This window comes from Petaurus breviceps, unplaced genomic scaffold, assembly GCF_028583685.1.
Source record: "Petaurus breviceps papuanus isolate PSGF00001 unplaced genomic scaffold, PetGlider_PUasm1.0 90602, whole genome shotgun sequence".
NCBI lineage: Eukaryota > Metazoa > Chordata > Mammalia > Diprotodontia > Petauridae > Petaurus > Petaurus breviceps.
The window spans coordinates 415,178-428,523 of record NW_027187283.1 but is presented as its reverse complement, the minus strand read 5'-3'; the positions used below and the strand labels follow the sequence as shown (position 1 = coordinate 428,523).

At 35.4% G+C, this 13,346-nt stretch overlaps 1 pseudogene; it reads right to left on the bottom strand.

The window, feature by feature from the left end:
• Nucleotides 1-249: 249 nt before the first annotated feature.
• LOC138142707 (dicarboxylate carrier UCP2 pseudogene) lies at nucleotides 250-1,073 on the bottom strand (annotated as a pseudogene).
• Nucleotides 1,074-13,346: the final 12,273 nt, after the last annotated feature.

The window sequence follows — 13,346 nt, the reverse complement described above, 5'->3', positions numbered from 1 at the left end:
TGGAGCTTAAGAACTGGGAAGAAGCAAGGTTGAGAAGGATCAAATGGGGCTAACCCTAAGGGACACTTGGGGCAGATGGTGGGGTTTCATCAGTGGTGAGGCAGGGAAGGAAAGGAATGGAGAAAAATGGGAGGGAGGAGGAGCCAGATGATGTCTGGATTCAAAGGAGACAGAAAACTAGTAGGAGAGGATTCAGGAAGGTACTTCCTAGTAAGTGTGAGTGGCCATCAGGACATGTTTCATTTGCCCTTAGGTGACAAATGTCACTATATTCCAGGAGCCCAAGTAGAGGAAGGAAGGAATGAACCATTTGTAGAAGAGTTGAAGTCCTTCCTTCCAAAGCATGGTGAGGGTGCAGTGGCCAGCACTGGCATACTGGCCTGCAGCATACTTTATGTATCTCAGCCTGATCACATCCATGGGGGAGGTAATGATGGTAGTACAGAAGCCAGCCCCAAAGGTTGATGTGAAGTGGCATGGAATGCCATCGTTCAAGAGGTGGGCATTCAAGAGGGCATCTTTGATGACCTCATAAGTCACCAGCTCCTTGCAGTTGACAATAGCATTGTAGGCAACATTGGTTGAAATTCCTTTGCATAGGCCCTGAAGGCCCTCCTCTTGCATGATAGTCTTACAGGCTTCCACTGTGCCCTGGTATCTCTAGCTGCCACTTGCATGATTCTGGACCTGGAAAAGTACTTTCACTACAGCTATGGATTGGGGTCATGCCCACTGCCAGTGCCCCAGAAGTACAGCCATGCCTGAATGTTCATATCCCTTGCTGTAGAACTTCTTGACAGAATCATAGAGGCCAGCGTGAATAGAGGCAAACTCATCTGGTTCTACTACCCAGCAACCAGACAATTTTACAGGCTGCCAGGGTTCTCAGTCTTCACCATGATGAGAAGGTATCCACAACAAACCTGGGAAGTGGTTTCTCCTTGAATCAGCATCCAGGTTTTGGTGGTGTCCAGGAAGAAGGTGATGAGATTAGTGATTCAGGCAATGGTGGCAACCCCAAGGAATTTTACAGTGGTTGTTGGGGACACATCTGTAGGCTTAAGTCTAACCATGATGTAATACTGGCTTTCTACTACTTCCCAGGAGGTAGAGAAGAAATGGAAAGACAGACTCTATTAAGCAAGATGAGATAGAGAAACTTTGTCAGAGTCCTGACTTGGAGAGTTTTGCTTATGATAATGATGATGATGCTAAATAACAATATGTGTTGGCCTATAATTTGAAAATTCATAGTTAATAATTGTCATGATAATGATAATACAGCAGAATGACAAATATTTTTGTCATTAAATTCATTAGCAACATTTTTTCAAAGTAAGCAGTAAAGAAATATTTGTTGGTCTTGGTGACCAAAAATTTGCTTGGAAAGATAATCATTCAAGAAGAAATATGTTAGATCTCTTGTTAAGGAGGTTACATGCTAGAAGAATTCATGCTTAGAACTTTCAATAGAAAACTTTCTACATTTCATATTTTGCCCCTGATACTATATTTTCGTTAGTGCAAAGTCCTATGATGATATATGTGCCTTTTTCAGTACTGTAAGAATATGAGGCAAATCCATTATGAGATTAGATAAATGCTAAGCAATAATTGGGAAAGATAAAAAAATTCAATATAAGCCTAAAAGACACTAGAAATGGACCACTTCTTTTTCTACATCCAGCACACAAGAGCCACTACATATTTATAGATTCAGCCTTGAGCAGTAAGAAGAAATTACATCTTTTGTAATCCATCCTGGCTAAGTAATGAACAGTAGGGGTTGAAAAGATTTGTTGTGTTAAATGTGACTTAGAATTTTTTGGATCAGATTAAGATTGGTTGTAATCAATTAAAACCTACAAGTTCATGGCAGGTAATGTCCTTCAGCATGCTTTTCCTTTCATTAAACTTGATTCAGTCAAGGAGAAATAAGAAAAGAAAATGTCAGAGATAACATCTATTGGTTAAGAACTTCAACTATCTTGATTGATTCCCACCAAGAAAGAATCCATATGTTAAAATGTCATGACAATGTGTCAAAGAAAGAAAGGAATTATGTTGTACCAGTACTGTCACATTTATAATAGTTCTGTACCTGTGTCATCTTGGTCTGTACTCTTATTCCTTACATATTGAGATAAAAGCAGGCTTCTGGAGATAGTTTTGAAACTATCTTTTGATTCGGTCAAGTTGATGACTGAAACAAGAAAATATCGTGAAGGAGTCATGGCCACTTCCCTTCCCCCAATTCATGAGGGAAATCTTGGTTTTTAAACAAAGAAAATGGATCTAAAGAATCTGAATATTTAAGATTTTTTTAAGTCTTAAGGTAAGAAAATATTTTGAATGTATATGAAATAAAGTTAATCTGATGATACTTTCCTACTTTTACTAAGAATGTACAATGCTTCAAAATAAATAGGTGTTTGTGACATGAAATTAAATCAAATTGAATAGTGGACTAATTTATGTATTAAAACTATGTAGTAAGGAAAAATGTATCAGCTTCCAGTGAGAGTATTCTGCTAAAAATCAACATTTTATGAACTTCCTGACACACCATCTTCCTCTACAATTTTTGAGACTACATATTTAAGCAGACTTTGATTTGTACCAGGGGCCTGAAAACTATGACCCACTGTTAAATTTGGTCAGGTAAGACTGGTTGGCCCTAGGACATAAAGTATAAGTATGGAGATGGATTTGAATTGCGAGGCACAGTTTGTTGACTCACAATTTAGATTAAATTGCTTATCTTGAAATTCTATTACAAGTATAATTATGGCTAACAAATTTCAAGTCGTTCACGTTACCAATTACTTGCTTAGAGATTATTTCTTTTCCAATTGGTAAATGGAAACATTACAGGAAAAGGAGAACATAAATATCCATAGTTCTTGTATCATTTCCTATAATAATTTCTGATGGCTTTTCTTTATTATGTAAACACAAATAATTCAAATGGTGTTAAATCTGAGAACAAAAAGAACCATTTGAAAATATTAAAGTAATACTTTTGTTCTAATTCAAAAAGATATTGCAATCATTGCTATAGTCAAAGGATAATTTGATAAGCCAGTCCATATACTTAGCTGTTTTTCAGGTGGTGATTGCAAGCTCAAAATTGCAAAGACAAAAAAAATAAATATCAGATAAAAAATTATCCATAATTTTCAGGTGATAACCAAATGTAGTTCCACAATAGTTACAATGGAAAAATCAGAGGGCAACCCAAGGTCCAATAACAGTGAGACTAGGTAGCTGGGTGATCTTGACTAAGTAATTTCACTTTAATTCAGAAATCATTTATCATGAAACTATTGAGATGCAAGGCATCTTATTATATGCTCAGAATACAATCATGAGAAAACAACTCAATCTTTAACCTTCATTAGGCTTATAGAATGATTGGAAGAGAGTGAGGTAGGGGTTTAACACACACATGTGCTTATACATATAAAACACACAAATACATACATACATACATATGAGTGAGTATATATGTGTGATAGATATAGATATCTATATATCTATAGATATAGATGCAATAGAGAGATACTATTTCAAATTTGTATGTAATATGAGGAAAGTGAGTTAGGCAAAGTTTTATATGCTTGTTTTCTAAGGGTATCCATTTCTTTTGTCCAAATGAGCAAGCTGGACTACTTGATCACTGATGACGATTCCAGTTTAAACATCCTCTGATCCTGAATTAAATTGAAAATAATATAAAATGATGTAAGAGAAATACATAATAAAGTGAACAAATGAAAATAAGCGAACTTTTTTGAAGACTTGTTGAAACAGAATAGCCTTGAAGGTCAATGTTAGGAAAACTTTATATCCTACAGGATTCTCAGAGTCTAAAGTATGGCCTCTTAAGGCCAAAACACATGTATAGGAATCATATATTATACAAATCAATGGTTTAATAATATAATAATAAATGGAAGCAAATAAATCCATTGAGACTTGAACATTAAAAAATATTAAAAATATTGACCAAATCAAAATATATTTGCTTATTCAGTGTAGGCAAATAACAAAGGTACCCTTGCATATAACAAAACCAATCTCTTCCTAAATTGCCTTTATCTGTCAAGAGAAACCATTATTCTTTTAGTAATTGATTAGCAACTTTGTAGTCATTCTTGATTTTTCTATTTTCCTTTCTATCCATCATAACTCTTTTCATTCCTATATCCACACTATTTCTTTCATCTGTCTCCTCCTCCCCCTGCATACTGTCATTACTCTAGTTCACATTTTCATCATTTACAGCCTGGATTATTCCAATACACCTTTGATTTCTCTGCTTCATCTCAACCCAATTCATTTCAATAAAACTATGAGCTGACAAACAAATAAATCCTTTGCATGGATTCCCGTGTGTGAAAGATGTATTAGTGCTGTGGCTATTTCTACTCTAACATTAGTTTTTATGAAATGGTGACTCCAACCTGCCATTCAGCAATTTAAATACACTGCTTGGAGACTTTTCTGGATGTAAAAAACATGTTTAAAAATGCACATTTCTCAGAGGAAGCTTACTTTTTTGCTTGCTATTGATGTTTGGCCACTGTTAAAACTGTTGCTGACTTGAGTAATTAGAGTGTACCTTAAGCTGACATGAATAAACAGTCAGCCAGGGGACTAAGAAAGCATTCTGTAAAACTAGAAAGCAAATTGTAATGTACCTTAGGCAATAAAAATGTGCACCTGCCCACCAGTTTATATTTTCAAAGAAGGTAGAAGAATGAGTGGTAATTGGCTATAATTAAAATGTAGAGTATATATTTAAAATCTATTGATTTTCATCCAAATTTTGCAGTGATGGATTTGTTTCATTTAGTGTTTTTTCTAGGAAGTCAACTATATCTGTGATGAGTAATTATTAAACTTCTATTCCAATTCATCCATAACAAGTAAATAATTATGTCAACAAATACATAGTGACCCCAATACTCTGCTGGCACTAGATAATAACTAGACAAAAGCAAGAATATATTAATAGCACTTTAAAGTTTGCTATATCTAAATATTTTCCTATAATATGAATCATTCCATGCATATAAACTAATGGTGTATCATTGAAGTGGGGCAAAAAAATTGCTTTTCTGTAAATGACTCCTTTGAGAGATGAAAGCATGGTCTCAAATATTTTAACATGTGTCTATATGCACTTAAATAATTACATGACTAACTCAAAATTCTATTCAACTTTAGACTATATTTCAAAAATGATAGCACATATTTTATTTTTAATCAATAAGAAAGACCAGAATTGAGTTCATTTTATTTTAAAATTTCATTTAATTTTTAGTCCAGAGAAAAAATTGTCAAAAAGATAAAATAACTAAATGCAGCCCTGTATGATTAACAACAACCTGAATTTGGAATTAAGAAGCCCTATGTTTGAATTTTAGCAGTGCTACTTCTTTCTGTGACATTGGGCAAGTCATTTAACCTTACTGAGGCTCTGTCTCTTCATCTATAAAATGAAAAAAATTGAACTACCTTATCTTTGAGGCCCATTTTAGCTCAAGAACTTATGTTAACTATCTTTATTTTAAAATGTGCTTTGGTGTTTCTCATTTAAAATGTTATGGTCAAACAGTGAGTAATAGTATCAATGCCACACATTTGATGATTATCTATTTTTGTTGGTCAAGATGGAAAGAGTTCAAGAATAATAACAAGAGTTAATTTTCTTCCATTTTATTAAGGATAAGAAGTAAGTGAGAAGGAGATTTGGTAAAGGAGAGAGCAGGGGCTCTTTCTATATCTAGCTTGTCATTTTAGGGGAAGAAAATTTCAGGACATTTCGATACAAAGAATTTTGAAGTCTTTGCCAAAATCTTTATTTCTCCTAGGAGATGAAAATTCAAAACTCCCATAGAGATCCATAGGTAACATCTGCTTAAATTCATCAAATCTCACTCTCTTTTGGTATCTCTCAATTTGAGCCATATTTGAAGCTCTGATTCATCTTATCTTTTAGCAAATTGCTATTTTATTGTTTGGTACCAGGGTAGGCACCATGTAGAAAATATGTTTCTTAAGCCTGAACTTTTTTACTTCCCCAAAGCAATTGCTTCTGTTGAGTATAATTTTGAATGGGTTCAAAGGAAAAGAAAAGAGAGTTCAAAACAGATGGTTGTCCATAATTTGCATTCCTGAAAATAATAAACTGAGTACATTTTACAATTGAAAAACATGATTTTCTTAAGATTCAAATTCTTTAAAGTAAGAAAAATAGTTGCTTTTTAATTAGAGAGTCATTTTAGGAACTTTTAAATGCCTCTTTAGGAAGGTTAACAAAATATATTTTGGAAAAATGTAAAAGTTGGCATATAAAGATTTCTTATAATCACACTTTAAAAATAAGAAACTTTCACTTAACCTGCCCTAGAAAGGTTGTACAACTGAATTCTAAGAACAATAAACTGAGCCATATGATATGATTTTTCATTAATGCCTTATGTCTTTTGGCAAGATCATTAGTTCATTCATATTTTGCTTCTTAGTCTCTTCATCTGAAAAATTATGAATGAATAGAGAGAGGGGTCTCTCTCAAGCTCTAAAATCTTATGAGTCATTATGCACTAAGAACATCAGATCTTGAATCTAAGGAATGAAGTCCTAAACCTTGCTGGTGTGATCTTATGTAAATGACATAAGCACTTTGTGCCTCAGTTTCGTTTTCTATAAACAGTGTTGAACATGATGACTTCTAAACTCCCCTGCAGGTCTTAATCCATAATCCAATCTACTTTAGCTTATTATTTGTACATACTCAAAAACTACACTAACTTATTTACTGTATTCTATAAATTACTCCTTTTCGGATCTGTCTGTAGGGAGCAGTCATGTTTAATTTAGCTTAAAAATAATTTAGATTTAACCCTACAAAGAGTTAAGAAATTGCTTCAGATGATAAAGTCGAATGTCTTCTATCCTAAAAGATAGAGAGTAAAATTTTATGCAAAAGTTAGAAAACAGGGGGGTTAGAAGAAGCATGACCTCCGCTGGACTCCGGCTGCCAACTCCCCCAATCATTGTAAAAAGGGGACTCTAAACAAACTTTGGACCTGCAGAACAAACAAAATGACACAGAGAAGCTAAGCTCCCACTGAGAACAGCCCGGCAGGGTGTTAGAAATCGGGCAGGATGGCAGGAAATGGCCAGCACAGCGCTCTGGCAGCCAAGTCCAGCCCCATACCAAGGCTTTAGCCCCAGGGTGGGCCTGACCAAATGGCTGCCAGAGGGACTCCAGATCAGCAGGATCTCTGGCCCTTTCCAGATTTATCAACACATAGATGCGAAAGACAAAGTGAGAGATCAGTGCAGTCTGGATTTGGGAACCAGGAAGGGGGAGTGAATGGCTTTTGCACCCCTGGGGCGGGAAGCCACAGAGACAGCACAGCCATCCAGCGCCAAGTGGCAGCTTCACCTCTTGGCCTGCAGAGTGTAGGGGGACCAAGCACAAGTCTGAGGGGCAATAGTTCTTGATTTAACCTGCTTGGATCTGGATTGCAGTCTAGGGTGGAGGTCCTGGGTGTGTCCAGCTTGCCAGAGCACATGGAGACCTCAGAGAGGGCACCCATCTAATACCTCCAGCAGCTAAGAAAACCCCAGCATTTGGGATGAAAGCTCCCCTGTCTGGTGGCAGAGTCCTACTGTGGCAAAAAGCCCAGGGGTCAAGTGACCAAGGGGCCACATGACCAGTCAAAGGAAACAAAGCAGACCGAAGATTCCAACATTACACTCCTATTTGGGGGACTAAAAGGAGCAAAGCATGGAACAGAAAGAAGACAGTGAAGTCAGAACTCCTGCACCAAAAGCTTCAAAGGAAAATACAAGCTGGTTACAGGCCATAGAGGACCGTAAGAAGCAGATAAGAGAAGTGGAGGAAAAATTGGGAAGAGAAATGAGAACAATGCAAGAAAATTATGAAATGAGTGTCAACAGACTGACTGAGGAAAATAACACCTTAAAAAACAGACTAACTCAAATGGCAAAAGAGGCTCAACAAGTCCATGAGGAGAAGAATGCCTTAAAAAGCTGAATTTGCCAGATAGAAAAAAGAATCTCAAAACCTCACTGAGGAGAATCATGGCTTCAGCATTAGATTGGAGCAAATGGAAGCTAATGACTTTATGAGAAATCAAGATGCTGTTAAACAGATCCAAACATATGAAAGAATAGAAGGCAATGTGAAATATCTCACAGGAAAAAACCACTGACCTGGAAAACAGATCCAGGAGAGATAATTTAAAAATTATTGGACTACCTGAAAGCCATGACCAAAGGAAGAACATAGAAATCATCCTCCAGGAAGTTCTCAAAGAAAACTGCCCTGATGTTTTAGAACCAGAGGGCAAAATAGAGGTTGAAAGAATCCACTGATCACCTCCTGAAAAAGATCCCAAAAAGAAAATTCCTAGTAATATTATAGCCAGGTTCCGGAATTCCCAGATTAAGGAGAGAATATTACAAGCAGCCTGGAAGAAACAATTTAAATATTTTGGAAACACAATCAGGATAACCCAGGATCTGGCAGCTTCTATACTGAGGAATCGAAGGGCTTGGAATATGATATTCTGGAGGTCAAAGGAGCTGGGATTAAAACCAAGAGTCACCTACCCAGCAAAATTGAGTATCATGTTTCAGGGGAAAATATGGTTATTCAGTGGAATTGAGGATTTTCAAGCATTCTCGCTGAAAAAACCAGAGTTGAATAGAAAATTTGACATTCAGATGCAAGATGCAAGAGAAGCATGAGAAGGTAAACAGGGAAAAAAATATCATAAGTGACTTATTAAAGTTGGACTCTTAACATTCCTACATGGGAAAACAATAATTATAACTTATGAAACTTTTTCAAGTAGTTGAAGGGAATAGAAATATATGTGTGTGTGTCTATATATATGAGGGCATATGGGCATATGAATACATATGTGAATGTGTGTATATATGTTTATAGGTATATATAGATAGAGGACAAAGGACCAATTTAACAGGAAGGGATGATACTTAAAAGGTGAAATTAAGATGTGAGAGAGGAATATAATGAGAGGAGATGGGGAACGACAGAATGGGGTGAACTATCTCATATAGAAGAGGCAAGGGATAATGGTTACAATTTAGGGGAAGAATAGGAAGGCAAAAGGGAATGGGTCAACCTTATTCCCATTGAATTTGGCTTGAGGAGGGAATGACATACATACTAAATAGGGAATCTCACCCTCCAGGAGAGTGGGGGGGGTGTTTAAAGGGGGGATGATGGAAGGGAGGGCAGGCTGGGGCAGGCGGAAATTAGAATCACCCACTTTTGAAAAGGGATTGGATCAAAGTAGAGAATAGAACAAGTGGGAGGTGGGATACAAAGGAGAGAAATATAGTCAGTGTTTTACAATATATCTACTATGTTATTGTTTTGCATTAACCACACATATACAACTTATACTGAACTGCTTGTCTTCCCAGTAAGGGTGGGTGACAAGGGAGGAAGGGAATGAATCTGGAATTCAAAGTTTTAAAATCAAATATTCAAATACACACACATATGCTATTATTAATACTATTTTGCATGTAATTGCGAAATAGGATGTACAGGCACGGGGCCATAGAGTTCCACTGGAAAAATCATAAGGGGTATGGGAGAAAATGGGAGGGAGCAGATTGAAGGAGGGGATATACTGTGGGACTGCTATGTTGGGGTGGTGGGTGGGGGAAGAACTGGGAGAAAATTTGTAACTCAAAATCTGGTGGAAATGAAAGACATAAATCAGAAGTTAATAAAGCATTTGAAAAATTTAAAAACCAGTTAAAAAACAAAAGAAACTAAGAAACAGCAAGAAAACTTTCTTTAGACTCCTATGAAGTATCAATATATACCAAATCTCTCATTTTTCACTCCAAATCATATATAATATATGTACATATCCAGTTTTTGGAAAAAAAAGGTCAATGTTTTGTCAATCAAAGGAAGATGGAGGGACCAACAATGGCATTGTATTTTATATACAAAATGCAACATTTTGATATATTTTGGCTTAACTTCTTTGTCCATGTCCATTTAACCAAATAGTTTACATAATAAGCATCTGAGATTTTTTTTTTTGGCCATTAATCCACTGATTAATTAGAGTATCCATTCTTGTCAGAAGATATGCACTACTTTTTGTTAGCATCACATTTCTAGAACTAGCCCATATTTCAGTAATGTTTCATTTGGTTTTGGGCCTTTCTACAAGTAGATGTTGTAGAAAATCTAATAGGTCTTTCACTTTTATATATACAGTGTAGGAGGTCTGTGGCAAAAAGTGCTTAGAATATTTATTTTGAACTTCTTAGATTTGAGTTATACAAATTCAAATCTCTAGGTGATATTGAAAAGAATTTTGTTGCTTTTATTTAATCAAAGAAGTTTTCTCCTCAATAGCTTTGTTGAGGATCTTTTGAATCCTATGTATTTATTGATATTAACCCAATATTTAGTGGATTCGTTTTCCTACTAATTGGATTTTTTTTCATATTGACTAAAACAGGAAGCAACCTTGTTACTCCCCTACCCCAATGGAAGTGTATGAGGAATGTACCTGAAATATAGGGGACTTTTTTTTGTCTTCATTTTTCAAATGCTTTATTAACTTCTGATTTATATCATTCATTTCTTCCAGATTAGGAGTTACAATTTTTTACCCGTGTTTCCCCTACCCACCGTGCCAAAATAGCAGTCCCACAGGATATGCCCTACTCCAAACTGCTCACTTCCATATATTCTCCCATACCCCCTTTGACTTTTCTAGTGGGGCATGGTGGATCCCTATGCCCCAGTGCCTGTATCTCTTATTTCCCAATTATGTGTAAAATAGTATTAATCATAGTATACATATGTGTATATGTATATATATATTTTAAACATTTAATTTTAAAACTTTGAATTCCAGATTCATTCCCTTCCTCCCTTGTCACCCACCCTTACTGGGAAGATGAGCAGTTCAGTATAGGTTGTGCATGTGTAGCTATTGGAAAACATTAACATAGTAGATATATTGTAAAAGACTGACTATATTTCCCTCCCTCCTATCCAACTGACCTCTCTCTTTGTCTTTAGCAGGTATGTGTTGATAATTCTGGACCACTACACCTGCTGGTGATCTGGAGTCCCTCTAGCTGGCAGCTGGTCAGACCTGCCTTGGGGCTAAAAACCTCCAGCTCTGGCGGGCTTCTACTCAGCTCCCAAAGAGCTGCCCTGGTCAATTCCTGCCCAGCAGTCCTCAGCAGAAGGTTAGCTTCTCTGTGTCATGTTCTGGGTTCTGTTGCTCCAGAGTTTGTTCAGAGTCCCCTTTTACATGGATTGGAGTTTGTGGGACCATGAGCTGCACAGAGGTCCTGTTTCTACTCCGCCATCTTGAATCCACCTCTAAGGGGTTGGCTTTTTTTTTAGTTCTCCTAGCTTTTCTTGTTCCCCTTCCTACTGGCTTTTAATGACCACAGAATGATGAGTTTTTTTTTAATAATCCCTGGCAGCCACAAGATTTCATTAATTTGAAGACCTTGATTTAACCAAGTCATTTTTAAATTTGCAGAAAATTTTCCCTGAGCATTAACCATTACCAGTAGCATTGTGAACAATTGTCAATCATGCCATTTTATACACAATTTATGGAGGAATATAATAAATACTGAGCAATTCTCCAAAAATTTAGCATTTGCTATAATGGAGTGATATTAAAATTGAAGGAGATAATTAAATTCATTACCTGGCAATGTTCCACATAAGAAATGATTTCTAAAATGAGCATCTGGGATTAGTAGACTTAAATGGTATGTCATCTGATCATATTCCAGTAAATGGGGCTAAATAAAATTCTGGGTTTTGTTTACTCTACTAAAACATTTCAAACATTCTCCAAGCATGGCTTTCAATAAATTGGTCAAGTGTTTGTTGACATGATTTAATTTTATGGCACTTTAATCTGGTAACTGTTTTAACATTGGTAAACAAATATACAGAATGTTTAACTATTGTTTATTGTTTCATGTTAAGTTGATTGCCTTTTAATACAATTTACTCCAAAACATATTTTTGTGAAAATAAAACCAATGCTATGTAGACATAGCTAATACACCACAGCTAAAGATCAAGCATGTGATTTACAATTTGGAGATACCTTTTTTGAGGCATCATATTAGAAGCTACATTTTTCTCTACTCTGTCATGTTTTTAATCAGTATTATTATTAGCATTATCATGAACAATCAAGAAATTAGTTTAGAATGAATCTAACCATCAATTGTGTCTGTTAAAAACTATTTTGAAAATTACTCATAAAAGTATCCTATATGTTACTTTATAATGTGTCCATATATATATAGCCTAAATACAAGGCATCCATAGATTATTTTCATGAGTTTCATAAGGTTGAAAATGTAGGAATATGGATCAATAGTCATTGATTTTCTCCAAATTCTTTTTTTTAAGTAAAAAGATAGCCTGTGATTTCAGACATTCAAGCAGACCAAGGAAATCATAACTCTAGTTCCTATCATAATATAGTGTAAATTTTTCTACTGCTTTGATGTATCTTTGAAAAATAATCCCTAATATTTTAAATAACAAACAGAACAGATTTCTCCAGTGTACTTGGTTTAGCTGTATAATTTTTGCTAATGGTTTCCTTAAGTTCTAGTTTGTTGTATCAGGAGCTGAAGTGTTAGGATCCAATTACTTTATTCACAAATGATAAAAATTCATCATTAAAGAAAGAATGGAAATTATATTCTTTTTTAAAAATGTATTGTCCTTCTGGCATTATTATCTGAGAATAATTGAGATTATGGAAATTACTTTTGTCCTATATCAAGGTTTAAATAAACTTGCATTCATTTCTCCAGCTTGGGAGGGGCACCTAGGAGAGTAAACAGAGACCTGATAAAAAGTGTTGTGATAAACCTGGTATCAAACCCTGCTTCAAACATTTAACAACTTTTTTTTAACAGGGGAAACCATTAAATCGGTTTTATTCTCAGTTTCCTCTTTTGGAAAATAGGAATGATAATAATTGTAATACTTAGCTAACAAGGTAAATTGGGGGAAAAACAAATGATATATTGTATGTAAAGTCCTTTGGAAACATTATATAACTGTCAATTATTATTCCTCATGGCTGCTGTATTTTTGCAAGATCAAGTGTTTGCTCACCAAGGTGGTTTGTCTTTCTTAGCCTTTTTTTGTTGTGCTGATTGCTTAACATGCATTTGAATTTGACCAAAAAAAATAGTCCATTATTTTGCATTTTTCCTGTTTTCTTTCTTTTCCCCTTCCTTCC